Source organism: Arvicola amphibius, chromosome 7 (genome assembly GCF_903992535.2).
Source record: "Arvicola amphibius chromosome 7, mArvAmp1.2, whole genome shotgun sequence".
NCBI lineage: Eukaryota > Metazoa > Chordata > Mammalia > Rodentia > Cricetidae > Arvicola > Arvicola amphibius.
Genome location: NC_052053.1, coordinates 87,104,004 through 87,119,618, shown reverse-complemented (window position 1 = coordinate 87,119,618; position 15,615 = coordinate 87,104,004). Strand labels below are relative to the sequence as shown.

Genomic DNA, 15,615 nt, shown 5'->3' with positions numbered 1-15,615 from the left:
TTTGTATGACTTGGATTGTTTCCTGGCATTAATGTGTAAACATTTGGTATATTCGGCTAAAAGGAGGTTTTATAGGCTAGAACAACAGCTTGCCAGAGTATTTTATTGCAAATTAAAGACAGGAATATTCAGAGAAACATGGAACATTATATCCTGGTTTATGGGATTTTTTACCACAGGAATAGGGATTTAAGTTCTTACTGTGATATGTAGGCTAAGAGACTGTGTGGCAATCAAACTAGGACTAGAGAAGTAGCTGTGACTGTCTAAGAGATCAGAACCCTGTTGTTCTAAAGAAAAGGATAACATTCCCCTTGACACTGTTGGAAAAGGTTCTTGGGCCTAGCAATGTACCATTTAAGCCTTGATTCTTACTATATGGCATCTAACTCTTGTTATTAAGTTCATATACCATGACCAAATAGGCTTCATCTCCTAAATTCAGGGTGATTTGACATACATAAATCAATAAATGTTTAAACAAACTGAAAGAAAAAAAAACTACATGATTATTTCATTGGATGCATCAAGGGACATTTGACAAAATCCCAACACCCCTTCATGTTAAAGTCCTAGAGATATTAGGTTTACATGGACAGATTTTTGCAGAAGTCCATAATCGACATTGAATCAAGTGAAGAAAAATACAAAGCATTTCTGCTAAAGTTAGGAACAATACAAGGTTTTTCATTGTCTTAATATATGTTCAATATAATATATTTTTCCATGTTTTTAATATTATTATTATTATTATTATTAATACAAATTTTCACCTCCTCCCATTTCCCTCTCCCTCCCCCTACTCCCCCTTCCCCTTCCTCTCCCATACAAAGAGAAGTCAGGGTTCCCTGCCCTGTGGGAAGTCCAAGGTCCTCCCCCCTCCATCCAGATCCAGGAAGGTGCGCATCTAGACAGACTAGGTTTCCACAAAGCCAGTACATGCAGTAGAATCAAAACCCAGGGCCATTGTCCTTGGCTTCTCTGCCAGCCCTCCTTGTCAGCCATGTTCAGAGAGTCCAGTTTGATCACATGCTCCATCAGTCCCAGTCCAGCTGGCCTTGGTGAGTTCCCATTAGATCAGCCCCACCTTCACAGTGGGTGGGCTCACCCCTCAAAGTTCAAATGGCCAAAAGACACTTAAGGTCATGCTCAACCTTCTCAGTCATCAGGGAAATGCAAATCAAAACAACTTTGAGATATCTAAAATAAAAAACACCAATGATAGCCTTTGCTGGAGAGGATGTGGAGTAAGGGGAACACTCATCCATTGCTGGTAGGAATGCAAACTTGTGCAACCACTTTGGAAATCAGTGTGGCGGCAGTTACCCCAGGATCCAGCAATACCACTCCTGGGAATATACCCAAGAGATGCCCTATCATACTACAAAAGCATTTGTTCTATAGCAGCATTATTTGTAATAACCAGAACCTAGAAATGACCTAGATGCCCTTCAATGGAAGAATGGATAAAGTGTGGAATATATACACGTTAGAGTACTACTCAGTGGTAAAACCAATGACATCTTGAACTTTGTATGCAAATGGATGGAAATAGAAAATACTATCCTGAGTGAGGTAACCCAGACCCAAAAAGATGAATATGAACCTTCATCTGGCAATGGATGGAGATAGAGACAGAGACCCATACTGGAGCACTGGATGAGCTCCCCAGGTCCAAATGAGGAGCAGAAGGAGAGAGAACATGATCAATATAATATTTAAGGGCTTATCTAGAGAAATAAGACAACTGACGGAGATCATTGGGTATAAAGTGAAATGGAAGAAGTTAATGTATTTTTATTTGCAGATGATATAATAGTATACATAAATGACTATAAAATTTCCACTGGGAAGCTCCTATTTCTGAGAAACACTCTCAGCAAAGTAGCTAAATACAAAATTAACTCACAAAGATCAATACCCTTTGTTTATACAAATGGCAAGCAGACTGGGGGAAAATTATGGGAGAAAAGATCGTTCACAATAGGATCAAATAACATAAAATATCTTGGTCTAACTCTAACCAAGTGAAAGACTTTTATCACAAAAAAATTAAGACATTGGAGAAAGAAATTAAAGAGAATACAAAAGATGGAAAGACTTCCTAATTTCATGAAGAGGTAAGGTTAACATGGCTATCATACCTAAAACAACCTACACATTCAATGCAATTCATATCAAAATTTCAACACAACACCAGTCCTGAAAGATTCTCAGTTTCCTATGAAAATACACACACACACCCCCCCCACACACACACACATACCAAGAAAAGAGGAGAAAAGAAAACAAACAAATAAGATGTCAAAAACTATCCCGAATAACAAGATGAATTGCAGGAGGTATTACTAGTCTCAGCCTCAAATTGTACTATAGAGCTATAGCAATTCACATAATGACATTGGCACAAAATAAAAACAAAAACAAAACAAAACACCCAGATACATTGATCGATGGAATCAAATTGAAAACCCAGACCTAAACAGTGTTGTCGGATTTTTGATCACACTGTCAATTCTGAGATTTTATTATTTACTTAAAAATTCTGCTTCTAGTGGTGGTGTGATTCAGTCCTCAAATATGCCTCTAATAAAAAGAATTCTGTTTAAATATTGTAAAAAATATTAAATAAAACCACTCATAAGTCAAGAGGCAGAGTAAGCAACCAGTTGATAAGAAAAAAACTACAGAAAGTAGGAGGATGTCAGGACGACAGAGAAAGAGACTCCAGTTACAGAAGTTTGTTTGAGATGTAGGAAAAAACTTTTTCTGGGATGAGAGTGGAGGATGAAGTAGCTGGTTGTTTTTTCTCAGTCTTTGAGCTAGCAGGTTTTTACCTCAGCATCTGGCTTCCAATTTTTATTGAGAAAATAGAATTGTAGAGATTTAGTTAAAAACAACATCTATACAACCTATTTTTTGATAAAAACACAGAAATGCATACTGGGGGAAAAGGCAAAATCTTTAACAAATTGTAATGATCAAACTGGATGTCTACATTCTGAAGAATCCAAATAAGTCCATTCCTACTACCCAGCATAAATTCAACTCCAGATGGATTAAAGATTTTAACATAAAACCAGATACACTGAACTTGATAGAAGAGATAGAAGAGATAGTGGTGAATAGCCATGAACTAACTGACATAGGAAAAGACATTCTATGCTGAATATTATTATAACAGGCACTAAGATCAACAATAAATAAATAGATCTCATGAAACGTAGAAGCTTCTATATGGCATAAGATATCATCATTTGAACAAATCAGCAACCCACAGAATAGAAAATAATTTTTACTGACAATACATCCTGTAAATTTCTGATATACAAAAAAAATGGGGTAGACAGAACCATAACTGGCCATTTCTTATCAACAAATGAAGCTTCCAGAACCACAAGTGAGTTATCTTATTGAGTTGTTGACCAAAGAGTTTCAAGGGAAATCCTCAAACAACCCAGACAATTGCCAATGCTATAGGTTGCTTTCCACAAACAAATATAAAGGCTTCATTGCTGAAGACAGCACCCACACAACTCATTGAACTCAAATAAGTCCAACTGGTGCCTACATAACATCTATGTTAGTATCTTTAGTACTCTGCAGACGACCAAAGGAGAAAGGCAGATATTAACAAGCTACAAAACTTTTGATCCAAAATAGTGTCCTGCCTGCAATGTTTGCTAGTGTTATTGTGGCATAAATCTGGTAGAAATATTCAGCCTACAATCTGATTTAATTTAAGAACAACTCCAAGAGAAGGAAACCATACCCGACAGAGCTTTGATAACTAAAAAACTATGATTAAGTTATTCTGGGCATACAGTAAAATCAAATGCTACTGTTCTACTAAAAGTACACAGCAAAAGAATGACTTCCAATAGCATTTTACTATATTTATAGATCAGTGCCTTGAACAGCCATCATCAGAGAAGCTTTCTCCTGTAGAAAATTAGAACAAATACAGAGATGCACAGATAGTCATCATGCAGAGAGTGAGAGATCTTGGAAAATTCAGCCTTAAAGGTAATGTGCCAAAATTCCTTCCCTCGGTGCTCAGGATATATTTGTTTAAGAGGATATGGAAGGAGTAAGAGCAAGAGGAGATGAAGGACACCAAGCATATAAGGCCTTGTGATTCAACATGTTACCCAGACAGATGATCTCACAGATAGTAAATCATCTTCACAGGGAATACATGGGCTTTTAACAGATGGGCTCCTAGGAATGCAAAGGAGAATCAGACATGTGTCCTATTACTAATACAAATGTAATCTTCATTTGATAACCATCCGTGATGGTGTGTTTACTCTTTGATTGAGTCTTACTGAGGTAACAAGCAACTCTTAAGGATAGGCTGCCTGTGTAGAAGCAGGTAAGCAACAGTAAAGAACACAATGATATCTCTGGAGGTTCCTTGTATCATAATGTCTCTCCCTCTTTTAAAAAATATTATCAGGTATTTTTTAAAAAAAACTGACAAAAGAGTATATACCCTACAAGTCCTTTTTGTAATATATGGCTTCCAGCTTAGTGTTCTTATGGGAATCCTAAGTATGTCAATGAGTGGATCTGCATTCGTTGTGCCTTTCTTGTGTTCTTTTCCTTTTACTTGTTTTGTCTTATTTCAATGTGTCCAATCCCTTAGAGCCCTGTGTGTTTCTAATGAGAGACAGAAAGATGGTTGAATCAGGTGAAAGGTGTGGTATTAGGAGGAGTTGGGGGGACTGTAGTCAAGATACATTATGTGGGAAAAATTTATTTTTAATAATAGGAGAGAGAGAGAGAGAGAGAGAGAGAGAGAGAGAGAGAGAGAGAGAGAGAGAGAGAGAACCAGAAGTGGATCCTTTTGCCTCATAGCAACAATAGAGAAGTATTCCTCAATGTCAGCACATGAAAGCTGATAGAACTTCCTTGGTACAAGGAAGCAGGCTACAACTGAACCTGGCAAATGAATTTGGCAATGCAAATATCATCCATATGGTCTTAGAGTTGAAGGCAACAAAAATGTGAGACAGAGGCAGTCATGGAGAACAACTGAGGAGTAGCACCATGCAGCTAGCTTTGAGTCCCTATATAATGAACCTTCATTTGTGAAGTTGAAGTCTCACAGTATTGAAGATGTAATGGGGACCTCACAGTATTGAAGATGGCAGGACCATTGGATCTCTGTAAGGAAGAGCTCTAGTTGTACAGGGGAGCTGGAATAAGCCCCAGAGAAAACATCTGCGTACTTTATGTGGCAGAGCTGCAGAGGTAAGAATACCTAAAGCATTTGAACCCCAAAGACAAACTTCACATCAAGCAACACAATTTGCTATTCTTGTTGCTGATCTTTGATTTTGTTTTGAGATTATTGTTACTTGTGACGCATTCATGCTTCCCATTTGAAATAAGACTGTTAATCTGCATCATCATGTATTGGTAGTATATAAATAGCTCTTCTTTTTAAAATATTAGGGATTCATAGTTAAAGGACATGATTGTAAATCATATACTGTACTTTTAATGAGATCTTCAACTTTTAATGGTTAAATTGTACTTCACATTATGAAATAAAAATAGATTTTTGGAGGGAAATGGAAGTTTATTTTTAAAAGAGATGTATAGGTGTCAAGTTGGCCTGGGTAAACTCTCATGGTTCACTTTAATTGCCAAGCTGACACTTGACAACTTAATCACTTGAGTATCAATGATGGATTATGTACATTTGTTTGGCTTGTGACATTTTATATGGTGTATTGATTTACTCATCCAATATAGAGAGACCCATCCCACTCTGGGGAGCACCATTTCCCTTTAAGAAAAAAAGACTTCCAACTGCATAAGAATGTAGAAATTGAGCTGAGTCCAAACAACCAAATGAGAATCTATGCATTGCTGTCTCTTTATTCTTGATTGTGGATATGATGTGACTAAATGTATAAAGTTCACAAAATAATCAATTACAAATGATATTTTTGAGCTAAAACATGCCTCTTTCTCTGGAAGTCACTTTTGACAGAGTGTTTTATCACAGATATGGAAATGAGACTAGCACACTGATTTTAATTCCCTTTCCCCTATAGGAGGAAGTTTATCTTTCTGTTTTACTCACAGGGTGATTGTTATTGAGAACATATCGTCATAATTTTTCCCTACTGATTCAAATAAGCTATTCTAACACATAATTATGCATTTGTGTGTATAATTTCTCAAATGTACATGCTTAAATATATGTAGATGAAAGCCATGTCATGATTTTTTCTTCTCTTTCAATAAGAATAAATAAAGCTTTATGGAAAGATGCTCTTGTGGTATATTAAGTAGCATTGTTAAATTAAAATGGGTAATGGAAACCTCTACTGGCTGTTGAAGTGCTACTCAAGGTGCCCTGGTGTATCTTATCACCTAAAAGTATAATGGGGCTTTAAATATTAAAGAAGTTCATTTATGCTGGGCATTTAGAGTAGAGGTTGGCATACAGAAAGAAATACAAGTTAGTGACTCTTATTATAACTCTTTGCATTTGAACATCATCCCCAGAAACATAGAAAGAAAAGAGTCCTTTGTCCCTATGACTTTTCAACAATACAGTTTTGTAAAAAAATAATGAAAATGGTAAAACAAAAATAGCCAAGGTGTGTCTAACGTAGTTTGTTTTACCTAAGCTGAGTACATTTTAAAATTGTTACTAATTTCAGTAATATACTTTCTTTGTAAGTTATTTAACAACTTTGAACTCTATAATTATTCTCCTTTTATTAATTTATTTTTCAACTCACATAAATATCTGAAATTTGAATTTCAAACAAGATTAAGGTGATATACATTTTTGATTGTTTCCAGTGCCATGGATAACACATGGGCTCTGTAACATAAAAGTTTAAGAGAGAAAAAAATTATTTTCTGACATATCTCTAGGTTCATGACTGACAAGCTAATCTAACAAAATATTAGCAAAAGGAAAATCGTACTATTATTTATTCTGCTTATGTGGCACAGGAGCATTTCGATAGGGGCACTAAAATATTGAGGAAGCAGCAAGTATGTCCATAGGTTCAATGAATATACATTATTCATATATGTGAATAATTAGTTTTAAATGTTTATGGTAGAACCAGGAGGAAAATTACAATGCCAGATTCTCTCTGTGTTCTCTGCCTTCTTTTCTTCACTGCAGATACATGGCAGACAGCTGTCACATCTTGAAGGAAAAAGCAAAATATTGTCTAGCCTTGAGAAAATGAGGGAACTCAGAGAATTTTTCTAAAATTCTTTGAACATACTCAGTGTATTCAGGAGCCATATTTTGGACTATTGTGTTCATGGAGATGCTCAATAAATTTTATCAATAAAGCCAGTGTAATTCAGTGCATTACCCAGTACAGTTTTAAATGACCTCCTCTGTTTCAAGAATGTTGACGTAGTGATATTTCATTTGTATTTGAGTAAATAAAGCTTGTCTGAAATTCAGAGAGTAAAACAGTTGCACTGATCACCCTTACGGACCCAGCAGTGGTGACACACACCTTTAATCCTAGTAGCCATTGTAGTTTGCCATAGAAACGTAGGGGTGCATGGCTTTAATCTCAGTGGTGCATGCCTTTAATCCCAGTCCTAGAGAGGAATATAAAAAGGAGGACACATCTCACAGACATAGTTTTTCCTGAGATTCTTGGTGGTAGGATCATCATTTTAGACTGAAGTAGAGGTAAGAGCTAGTGCTTGACTTTTTGCTTTTCTGACCTTCAGGTTGAGCTACAATTTCTGCCTCAGCATTTTTATTAATCATGTTCCACATTGAGATGTTTCCACTGTGCAGAGCATCATGAGATCATTTATTTAATTCCATTAGAAAATCTCTTCCTTATCTTTAGGAAAATAGATAGTTGTTTTCTAGACAGGAGCTAACTCTTATTCAATCTAGTCTATGTCCTCTTAAATATTATACATTAAATGAAGGTATTCCAATACACAGTTGCAGATATGGAAATATGGATATAGACCATATCAGGTAAACATGCTTTAAAAATATGAATAATTCTAGATATTGGAATTTAAATTCCCCACTTGTTTTGTGGAGGGAGATACTAATCCTAAGACCTAATGCATACTAAACAAGGGTTGTACCACTGGACTACACAACCAAACTCAGAGCTAAGCTCTGGGGTGGTAGTTCAGCTCTCAGAGGCAGCTATATGAGAAAGATCTTATAGAAGAGAGACAAATCACTATTGCATCCTCATAATGAAAAACAAGAGTAACAGCTGATGAATTTTTAACTCATTGATAACATATATTCAATACATATAATAAATCATTATATGACATCAAATTAATTTTCATCATGCTTCATAATCTGAAAATCTGGCTTATTGGGTACTGCATATAAAAAATGAATGTGCTTTTAATAGTGATTCAGGGATCAAAACTGCTTTGATTTTTTTTTTTTTGAAGTGGAGAATTAGTTTTACTTTATGGCTTAAAAATATACCATGTCTGGTCAAAAAAGATAGACTACATTTGGTATCCATTGATGTTTTCCTTACAATCATATTTTTTTTCCTTCAGATAATTTAAGATTTTTATTTTGAGCTTATATTATGTAAAATACATAAAAATTTAGAAGTCAAAGATGAGATACTAGTGTTTAGAAACCAGTGATACAGGGGCTGAGGGGATGACTCCGTGATTAAAGCCTTTGCTGCTCAAGCATGAGGATCAGACTTAAGATCCCCAGAAACCCCTGGAAAGGCCAAGGGGACATGGCAACCTGCATGTACTTCCAGCCTCAGAAGAGAGAGAAAGGGAAACCCCCAAAGCAAGTTAAGTAGCCAGACTAGTCACATCAGTGAGTTCTGGGTTTGATTGAGAGACCCTGCCTAAATGGATAAGATAGAAGAGCAATCAACAATGATTTCCAACCTTAGCGTCAGGCCTCCACGTCAAAATATGCACACACAGGCTTGCATCCCCCCACATTTGCACACATATGGAAAAGAGAAAAAAGAAATTAATTGGTGGTACATTTCTCATGAAATTAAAATGATCATACAACATCAAAAAGCTGTACTAAAAGTTAACTCTAAGTGGTAAGCTGATTTGCCACTCCAAACTCAGGGAGTGTACCAAGTGTTATCCTTTAATGTAAAGATGTCTTGTACAGACCCACATGTGACTGTGACTGAATAAGGCTGGCTCTTGAAAAGCCAATGGGAACATTTCTTTTTTTTTTTTTTTTTTTTTTTTTTTTTTTTTTTTTTTTTTTTTTTACAGCAATGTTATCGCTATTTTCCATGAGGAAGAAGAGTGCTCAATTGATATCACCATACTATAAACTGCAAAGCCTAAGTCACCGAGAATCATAGAACTCAGCTAGAGACAACACGTCCACATTCACAGGGATGAACAAGTTGCCCTGCCTACTTCATACAAATATGTGACCCACAAATGGTAGAGCAGAAACCCCACCATTGTTCACCCGTGACTAGTCATGGGGAGAAGCTCTGTCTAGAAGTCTTCATGACTTGTAGATTTGATATCACAGTGATTCAGCAAGGTCCAGAGAGGAAAACTTATAGTATTCCTTATGGTGTGTTATATGAACATCAAGCCACATCTGAGAAAATGCCTTTTCCTCCATTAATAGAAAAAGAAAAGAAGGAGATATTGCTTCTTGTTTGTGTTTTCTTTGACCTTGCAGAGTGGGAATAAAAGACAGAGTCTAAAAAGTCCTTGGTATCTTAATCAGTGTACTATATTTATCTTGACCTCACCCGATGTCATCTACTGCCAAAGTCCCTTCCATATAAAATCATTATAGTCTTCCTATTACTGTGGTTTCCCCCTTTTTTTCTAGAACAGTAGTATTTGGTTTTATTTTAGGTTCCTAAGTTTCCAGTCTCTGATTATTGGTCACCCAAGGAATATCAAATAAGAGTTATATCTCATGAAATGTGCCTTAAGTCAAATCAGTTATTCATTGGTGGCTTTCACAAGTTTTATGCCTTTTTTGTCATGGCAAATTTTGCATGCTGGACACCACTGTAGACAAAGATGTTGTTCTTCAGATTTCACTGTTTGCTCCCTCGAATGTATCACAGTTCATTTATATAATTTATTCACCCACTTAAATTTTTATATAAATGGATGTGGTGTTTTTCTCGTTATTGACTCCAGCTTGGGAGGCTATGTGTATGCTACATATTTATCCAACAACCCGTTGAATGAAAGCTGTTTCATTTACTTTCTGCGATATTTGGAAATAGAATTCTTTCCTTGAGAAGAACTGAATTTTGATTCCTGTTTGTTTTCCAATACTAAGTAGAGAAATTCTTTTGTGTTAGTCATCTTTAATGTACCTATGTAAAATTTTTGTGTATCAAGATGCTGCAATTTTATGTCAGCTGTAACATCCAGGAATAATATCCAAAGGTTCAAACATCAATGAACACTCAAAATAGATGCCTACAGGTCCGTCTTGAGTGATATTCGAATACAGACAGATTTACACATCCCATTCCTGGCTAGTGCATCAATATTTGTGTCATTTTCCGCAAGGATTAAAAATAAGGCAAACAATAAAATAATTTTTAAATACTATGGATGAAAACTTAAAGATAGAGCTGGGCGGTGGTGGCGCACGCCTTTAATCCCAGCACTCGGGAGGCAGAGGCAGGCGGACCTCTGTGAGTTCGAGGCCAGCCTGGTCTACAAGAGCTAGTTCCAGGACAGGCTCTAAAAAAGCTGCAGAGAAACCCTGTCTCGAAAAACCAAAAAAAAAAAAAAAAGGAAAACTTAAAGATAAAGTAGGCCAGGAGACAGACAAATTACAGAAATGTCATAAGAGAACTCCTAATTTTTGTATCCCAGAAAACCACAGTATCAGTGTATTACTTTCAAGCACAATTAGTTTTTCTTTCCCAAGTAACAGTAGCACTAAAACGTAATCTGTCTGCAAATTTTGTCATTACAACATGGTCTCATGATATAATATGCCTTCTAAAAGTCAGATTTCATCTCATCTATTCACGATACAGCTGCTTGGTCATTTGTATAATTAGAGGCAGAAAGCCTCAGGGTCTCATAATAACCAGATAATTAAAGTATGTGCATGCATGAGGTCATGAAATATACTAAGGAGAGTAAAAGATGAATATAGTTCTTACAAAATACATAAAAATATGCATTATAATTTCAATCACAATACTTTTAAATTCATGTCGATAGCTTGTATTTCACAGTGAATGTAGTCTTAACCAGGAAATAGTTTGAAGCAATCACGATACACAAGGGTAAAACCGAAATATAAAGACACAGAATTAAAAATGTGAAAACAGATTTCTGTTTTGTTTCTGTAGGTTTTAATGATTCAACTTAGGAAGAATTATTCAATTTTTCTCAAGTTAAAAAGAACTCCATCCTTAAAATGAGCTCATACATTAAAGTACTGTAAATGCTAATATTTAGTTAATATTGAAGACAGGGCATACCATTATTTAGATACACAAAGACAGAGTATATAAAAATTTAATATATGTGAAACACTTCACAGGATAATTTCAAGTCCCTGAAAATTCTGTAATGTGGATGAATTTATCTTGTAATGGGAATGTCTAGAACCCCATCACAAACGATGCACAATGTCTATTTCCTCATCTTTAAAATTAAAAGAGTAAAAATATCTCTTGGGGAAATGGAAGTTTAGAAAGCTAAATGCAAATGTTCTCTATTTTCGTGGCTATCATCCTTGGGAGGATGATCTCATTATTTCTATGAGAAGAAAAGCAAAATGCATGTGTTTTTAAATGAGATTAAACTTTTCCTTTTTCACTAATACATAATTTACATTTATGCAGAGGTAATATTATATAGAATGTGAGCTACTGTGACCTTCTACAAAAAAGAATTCACTCAGTATTATGCAACCCCTGTTGAAAACCAAATTTACCTAGATTAGCATACGGTAAGAAAATGAATTTAAATTTTACATTGGTTAGAATTTTCAGTAAGGCAATTCAACAAAGTTAATATGTATATATAAATTTGTTGCATTGTTATACATAAAGAAGCATACATTTGTAATCTAAAATTTGTAGGTTGCTAAATTTGAGCATAGTATTTAAACATATAAGTTTATTTCCACTAACAAAGTAACTAGTTCTTTATATATACATCTTATTATAGCATATTTATATTTCTTATAATATAATGAAATGAATGAATTTCCTGACCTCTCGGCTTTCAGAAGGATGATAGTGAAATTGAAGTTAGACAGTTTGTCATTTGTTTCCCTGAAGCATGCATTGCAAGAATTTTAATGACTGAGCCCCACATTGGAGCACTGGACTGAGCTCCCAAGGTCCTGAAGAGGAGCAGAAGGAGCGAGAACATGAGGGAGAAAGTCAGGAACGTGAGGGGTGCGTTCACTCATGGAGACGGTGGGACAGAACTAAAGGGAGATCACCAACTCCAGTTGGAATGGGACTGATGGATCATGCGACCAAACCCGTCTCTCTGAATGTGGCCAACAGCGGGGGCTGACTGAGAAGCAAAGGACAATGGCGCTGGGCTCTGATTCTTCTGCATGGACGGGCTCTGTGGGAGCCTTCTCAGCTTGGTCGATCACCTTCCTGGACCTGGGGGGAGTTGGGAGGATCTTGGACTTAGCATAGAGTGGGGAACCCTGATGGCTCCTTGGCCTTGAGAGGGAGGGAGGGGAGGTATGGGTGGAGGGAAGGGGAGGGAAGGGGGAGAAGGAGGGGAGGGAAGGGGGAGGAGGACCGGAGGGAGGGGGGAGGAGGAGGGAAGGAGATGGAAATTTTTAAATATAAAAAAAAAAAAAACCATGAGAAAAAAAAAAAAGAATTTTAGTATTGATTTCCATCACTCACTGAATTCCAGTAATGGCCCCCATCATCTCCCTACCTTTCTCTCTCTCTCTCTCTCTCTCTCTCTCCCTCCCTCTCTCTCTCTCTCTCTCTCTCTAATGGCCCCCATCATCTCCCTACCTTTCTCTCTCTCTCCCTCCTCTCTCCCTCTCTCTCTCTCTCTCTCTCTCTCTCTCTCTCTCTCTCTCTCTCTCTCTCTCTCTCTCTTTTATTCCTTCCTTCTTTCCTTTCTGTCTCCCTCCCTCCCTCCTTCCTTCTTTCTTTCTTTTTTCTTTCTTGTCTGTCTTTCTGTCTTTCTTTCTTTCTGATCCTTTACACTTCAAAGTCTATAGAACAGCCTTGGAAGGCTCATTCTTGCAAATTTTTCCTAATTGCATGGCATATTTTCCAATGCTGAAATATTGTTCCGCCTTCAAATATGTATTTCACTCTCATTTATCCATAATTTTTCATTTTAATTTTAATGTCAAAACTCTCTTTGTCTGTCTTTCCTTCTCCTTTCTCTTCTGTCCCTCTCTCCTGTCATCTCCTTTTCTCTCCCCATTTCTTGTAATTATAATTGCCTGTAATACACTAGCCTGCTATTATCATCTTGCTCTTTTCTGTGAAGGAAGCATCCTCACACATGGGATCCCATCTCAATATGCAAGGACATCAAACTTTTCCAGTCTGATAGTCACATAGCTTAGGACTCCTAAAAAAGAAAACGGTACAATCTAATGATTATTCTAGCTATAATTGACAGGATTGGTTAAAATCTTGCCCATATGAATAGCTGGAGATGCAACATCCTTTTTATATTTTCCATGTGTCCAGCCACCTTGACCTGTCTGCTTGACAGAGTCTAAACAACTAAGGGATCTTGAACTGAGATAGTGCACAGAACAGACTGGCCTGTGAGCAAGTAAATGAGAGGTCTGTTTTTGATTGTTAATTGATATAGAAAGGCTTACCTTGCAGTGACACATTCCATGTATTGGGTAGGGAAGGATAGAGCAGGGGCAATAAAGCTTAGTAATCATAAGCCTATCAATAGTGTTCCTAAATTATTTCTGTTACAAGTTCTTGCTTGAATTCCTGCCCTGACTTCTTTATCACACTCTAGTGTCCATAAGTGTGTGAATTGATGTCTGTGTCTTCTACTCCATTCCATTGATAAATGTGTTTGTTTTTATGTCAAAACCACATGGATTTTATTACTGTATCTTAAAATTGGGAATGGTGGAATCTCCAGCAGGTCTTTTATTTTTCCAGATTGTTCTAGCTATCCTGGGATTTTTATTTTTCCATTTGAAGTTAAGAATTGTTCTTTTAAGATCTGTAAATAATTGATTTGGAATTTTGATGGGTACTGCATTAAATCTGTGGATAGCTTTTGGTAGGATGGTCATTTTTACTATGTTAATCCTTCTGATCAACATGAAAGATCTTTCAATTTTCTGAAATCTTCTTCAATTTCTTTCTTTAAACATATGAAGCTTATATCATATAAGTCTTTCACTTGCTTTAGTAGAATGACTATAGGATATTTTATATTATTTGAAGCTATTGTGAAGGGTAGTATTTCCCTGACTTTTTCTAAGTTCTCTCTCCTGATATCTTCTTTAACTTCTTTCTTCAAAGACTTGAAGTTTTTAACATATAAGCATTTCACTTGTTCAGTTAGAGGTTTCCCAAGATATTTATATGATTTGAGGTTATTTTGAAAGACATTGTTTCTCTGATTTCTTTCTATAGAGAGCTACTGATTTTTTTTTCCTCATGGTTTATTTTTTTTTATATTTAAAAATTTCCATCTCCTTCCCTCCTCCTCCCCCCTCCCTCCCCTCCTTCTCCCCTTTCTCTCCCCTCCTTCTCCCCCTTCCCTCCCCTCCCCTCCACCCATACCTCCCCTCCCTCCCTCTCAACCCCAAGGAGCCATCAGGGTTCCCCACTCTATGCTAAGACCAAGGTCCTCCCAACTCCCCCCAGGTCCAGGAAGGTGATCGACCAAGCTGAGAAGGCTCCCACAGAGCCCGTCCATGAAGAACAATCAGAGCCCAGATTTTTTTAAGTTAATCTAGTGTCTAGCTACTTTGATGAAAACTTTTATCTTTAGAAGTTCCCTGGTAGAATTTTTTTATTTATTTTTTATTTTTTTTATATTTTTTTTATTTTATTTTATTTTATTTTTGATTTTTCGAGACAGGGTTTCTCTGTGGTTTTGGAGCCTGTCCTGGAACTAGCTCTTGTAGACCAGGCTGGTTGGATTTCCGCCTCCTTCCCGCTTCTCATTTACCCCCCTCCCCCCTCCACTCCCCTTCTCTCTCCTGTCCAGAGAGCAGTAAGGGTTCCCTGCCCTGTGGGAAGTCCAAGTTCCTTTCCCCTCCATCCAGGTCCAGGAAGGTGAGCATCCAAACAAGCCAGGCCCTCCAAAGCCAGTATGCGTAATAGGATCCAAATCCAGTGTCATTGTCCTTGGCTTCTCAGCAGCCCTCATTGTTCTCCATGTTCAGGGAGTCCGGTTTTATCCCATGCTTTTTTAGTCCCAGTCCAGCTGGGCTTGGTAAGCTCGGAATAGATCAGCCCTACCATCTCAGTGGATGGGAGCACTCTGGTAGAATTTTTAGTGTAACTTATATATACTATCATATCATCTGCAAATAACAATACTTAAACTCCCTTCCCACTTTGTATCTCCGTGAAGTCCTAAAGTTGTCTTATTGCTCTAGCAAAAACTCCAACTACTTTATGTAATAGCTAT

At 36.8% G+C, this 15,615-nt stretch overlaps 1 pseudogene; it reads left to right on the top strand.

Annotated features, from left to right (window-relative positions):
• Positions 1–282: 282 nt before the first annotated feature.
• On the top strand, positions 283–401 carry LOC119820146 (annotated as a pseudogene).
• The last annotated feature ends 15,214 nt before the right edge of the window (positions 402–15,615 follow it).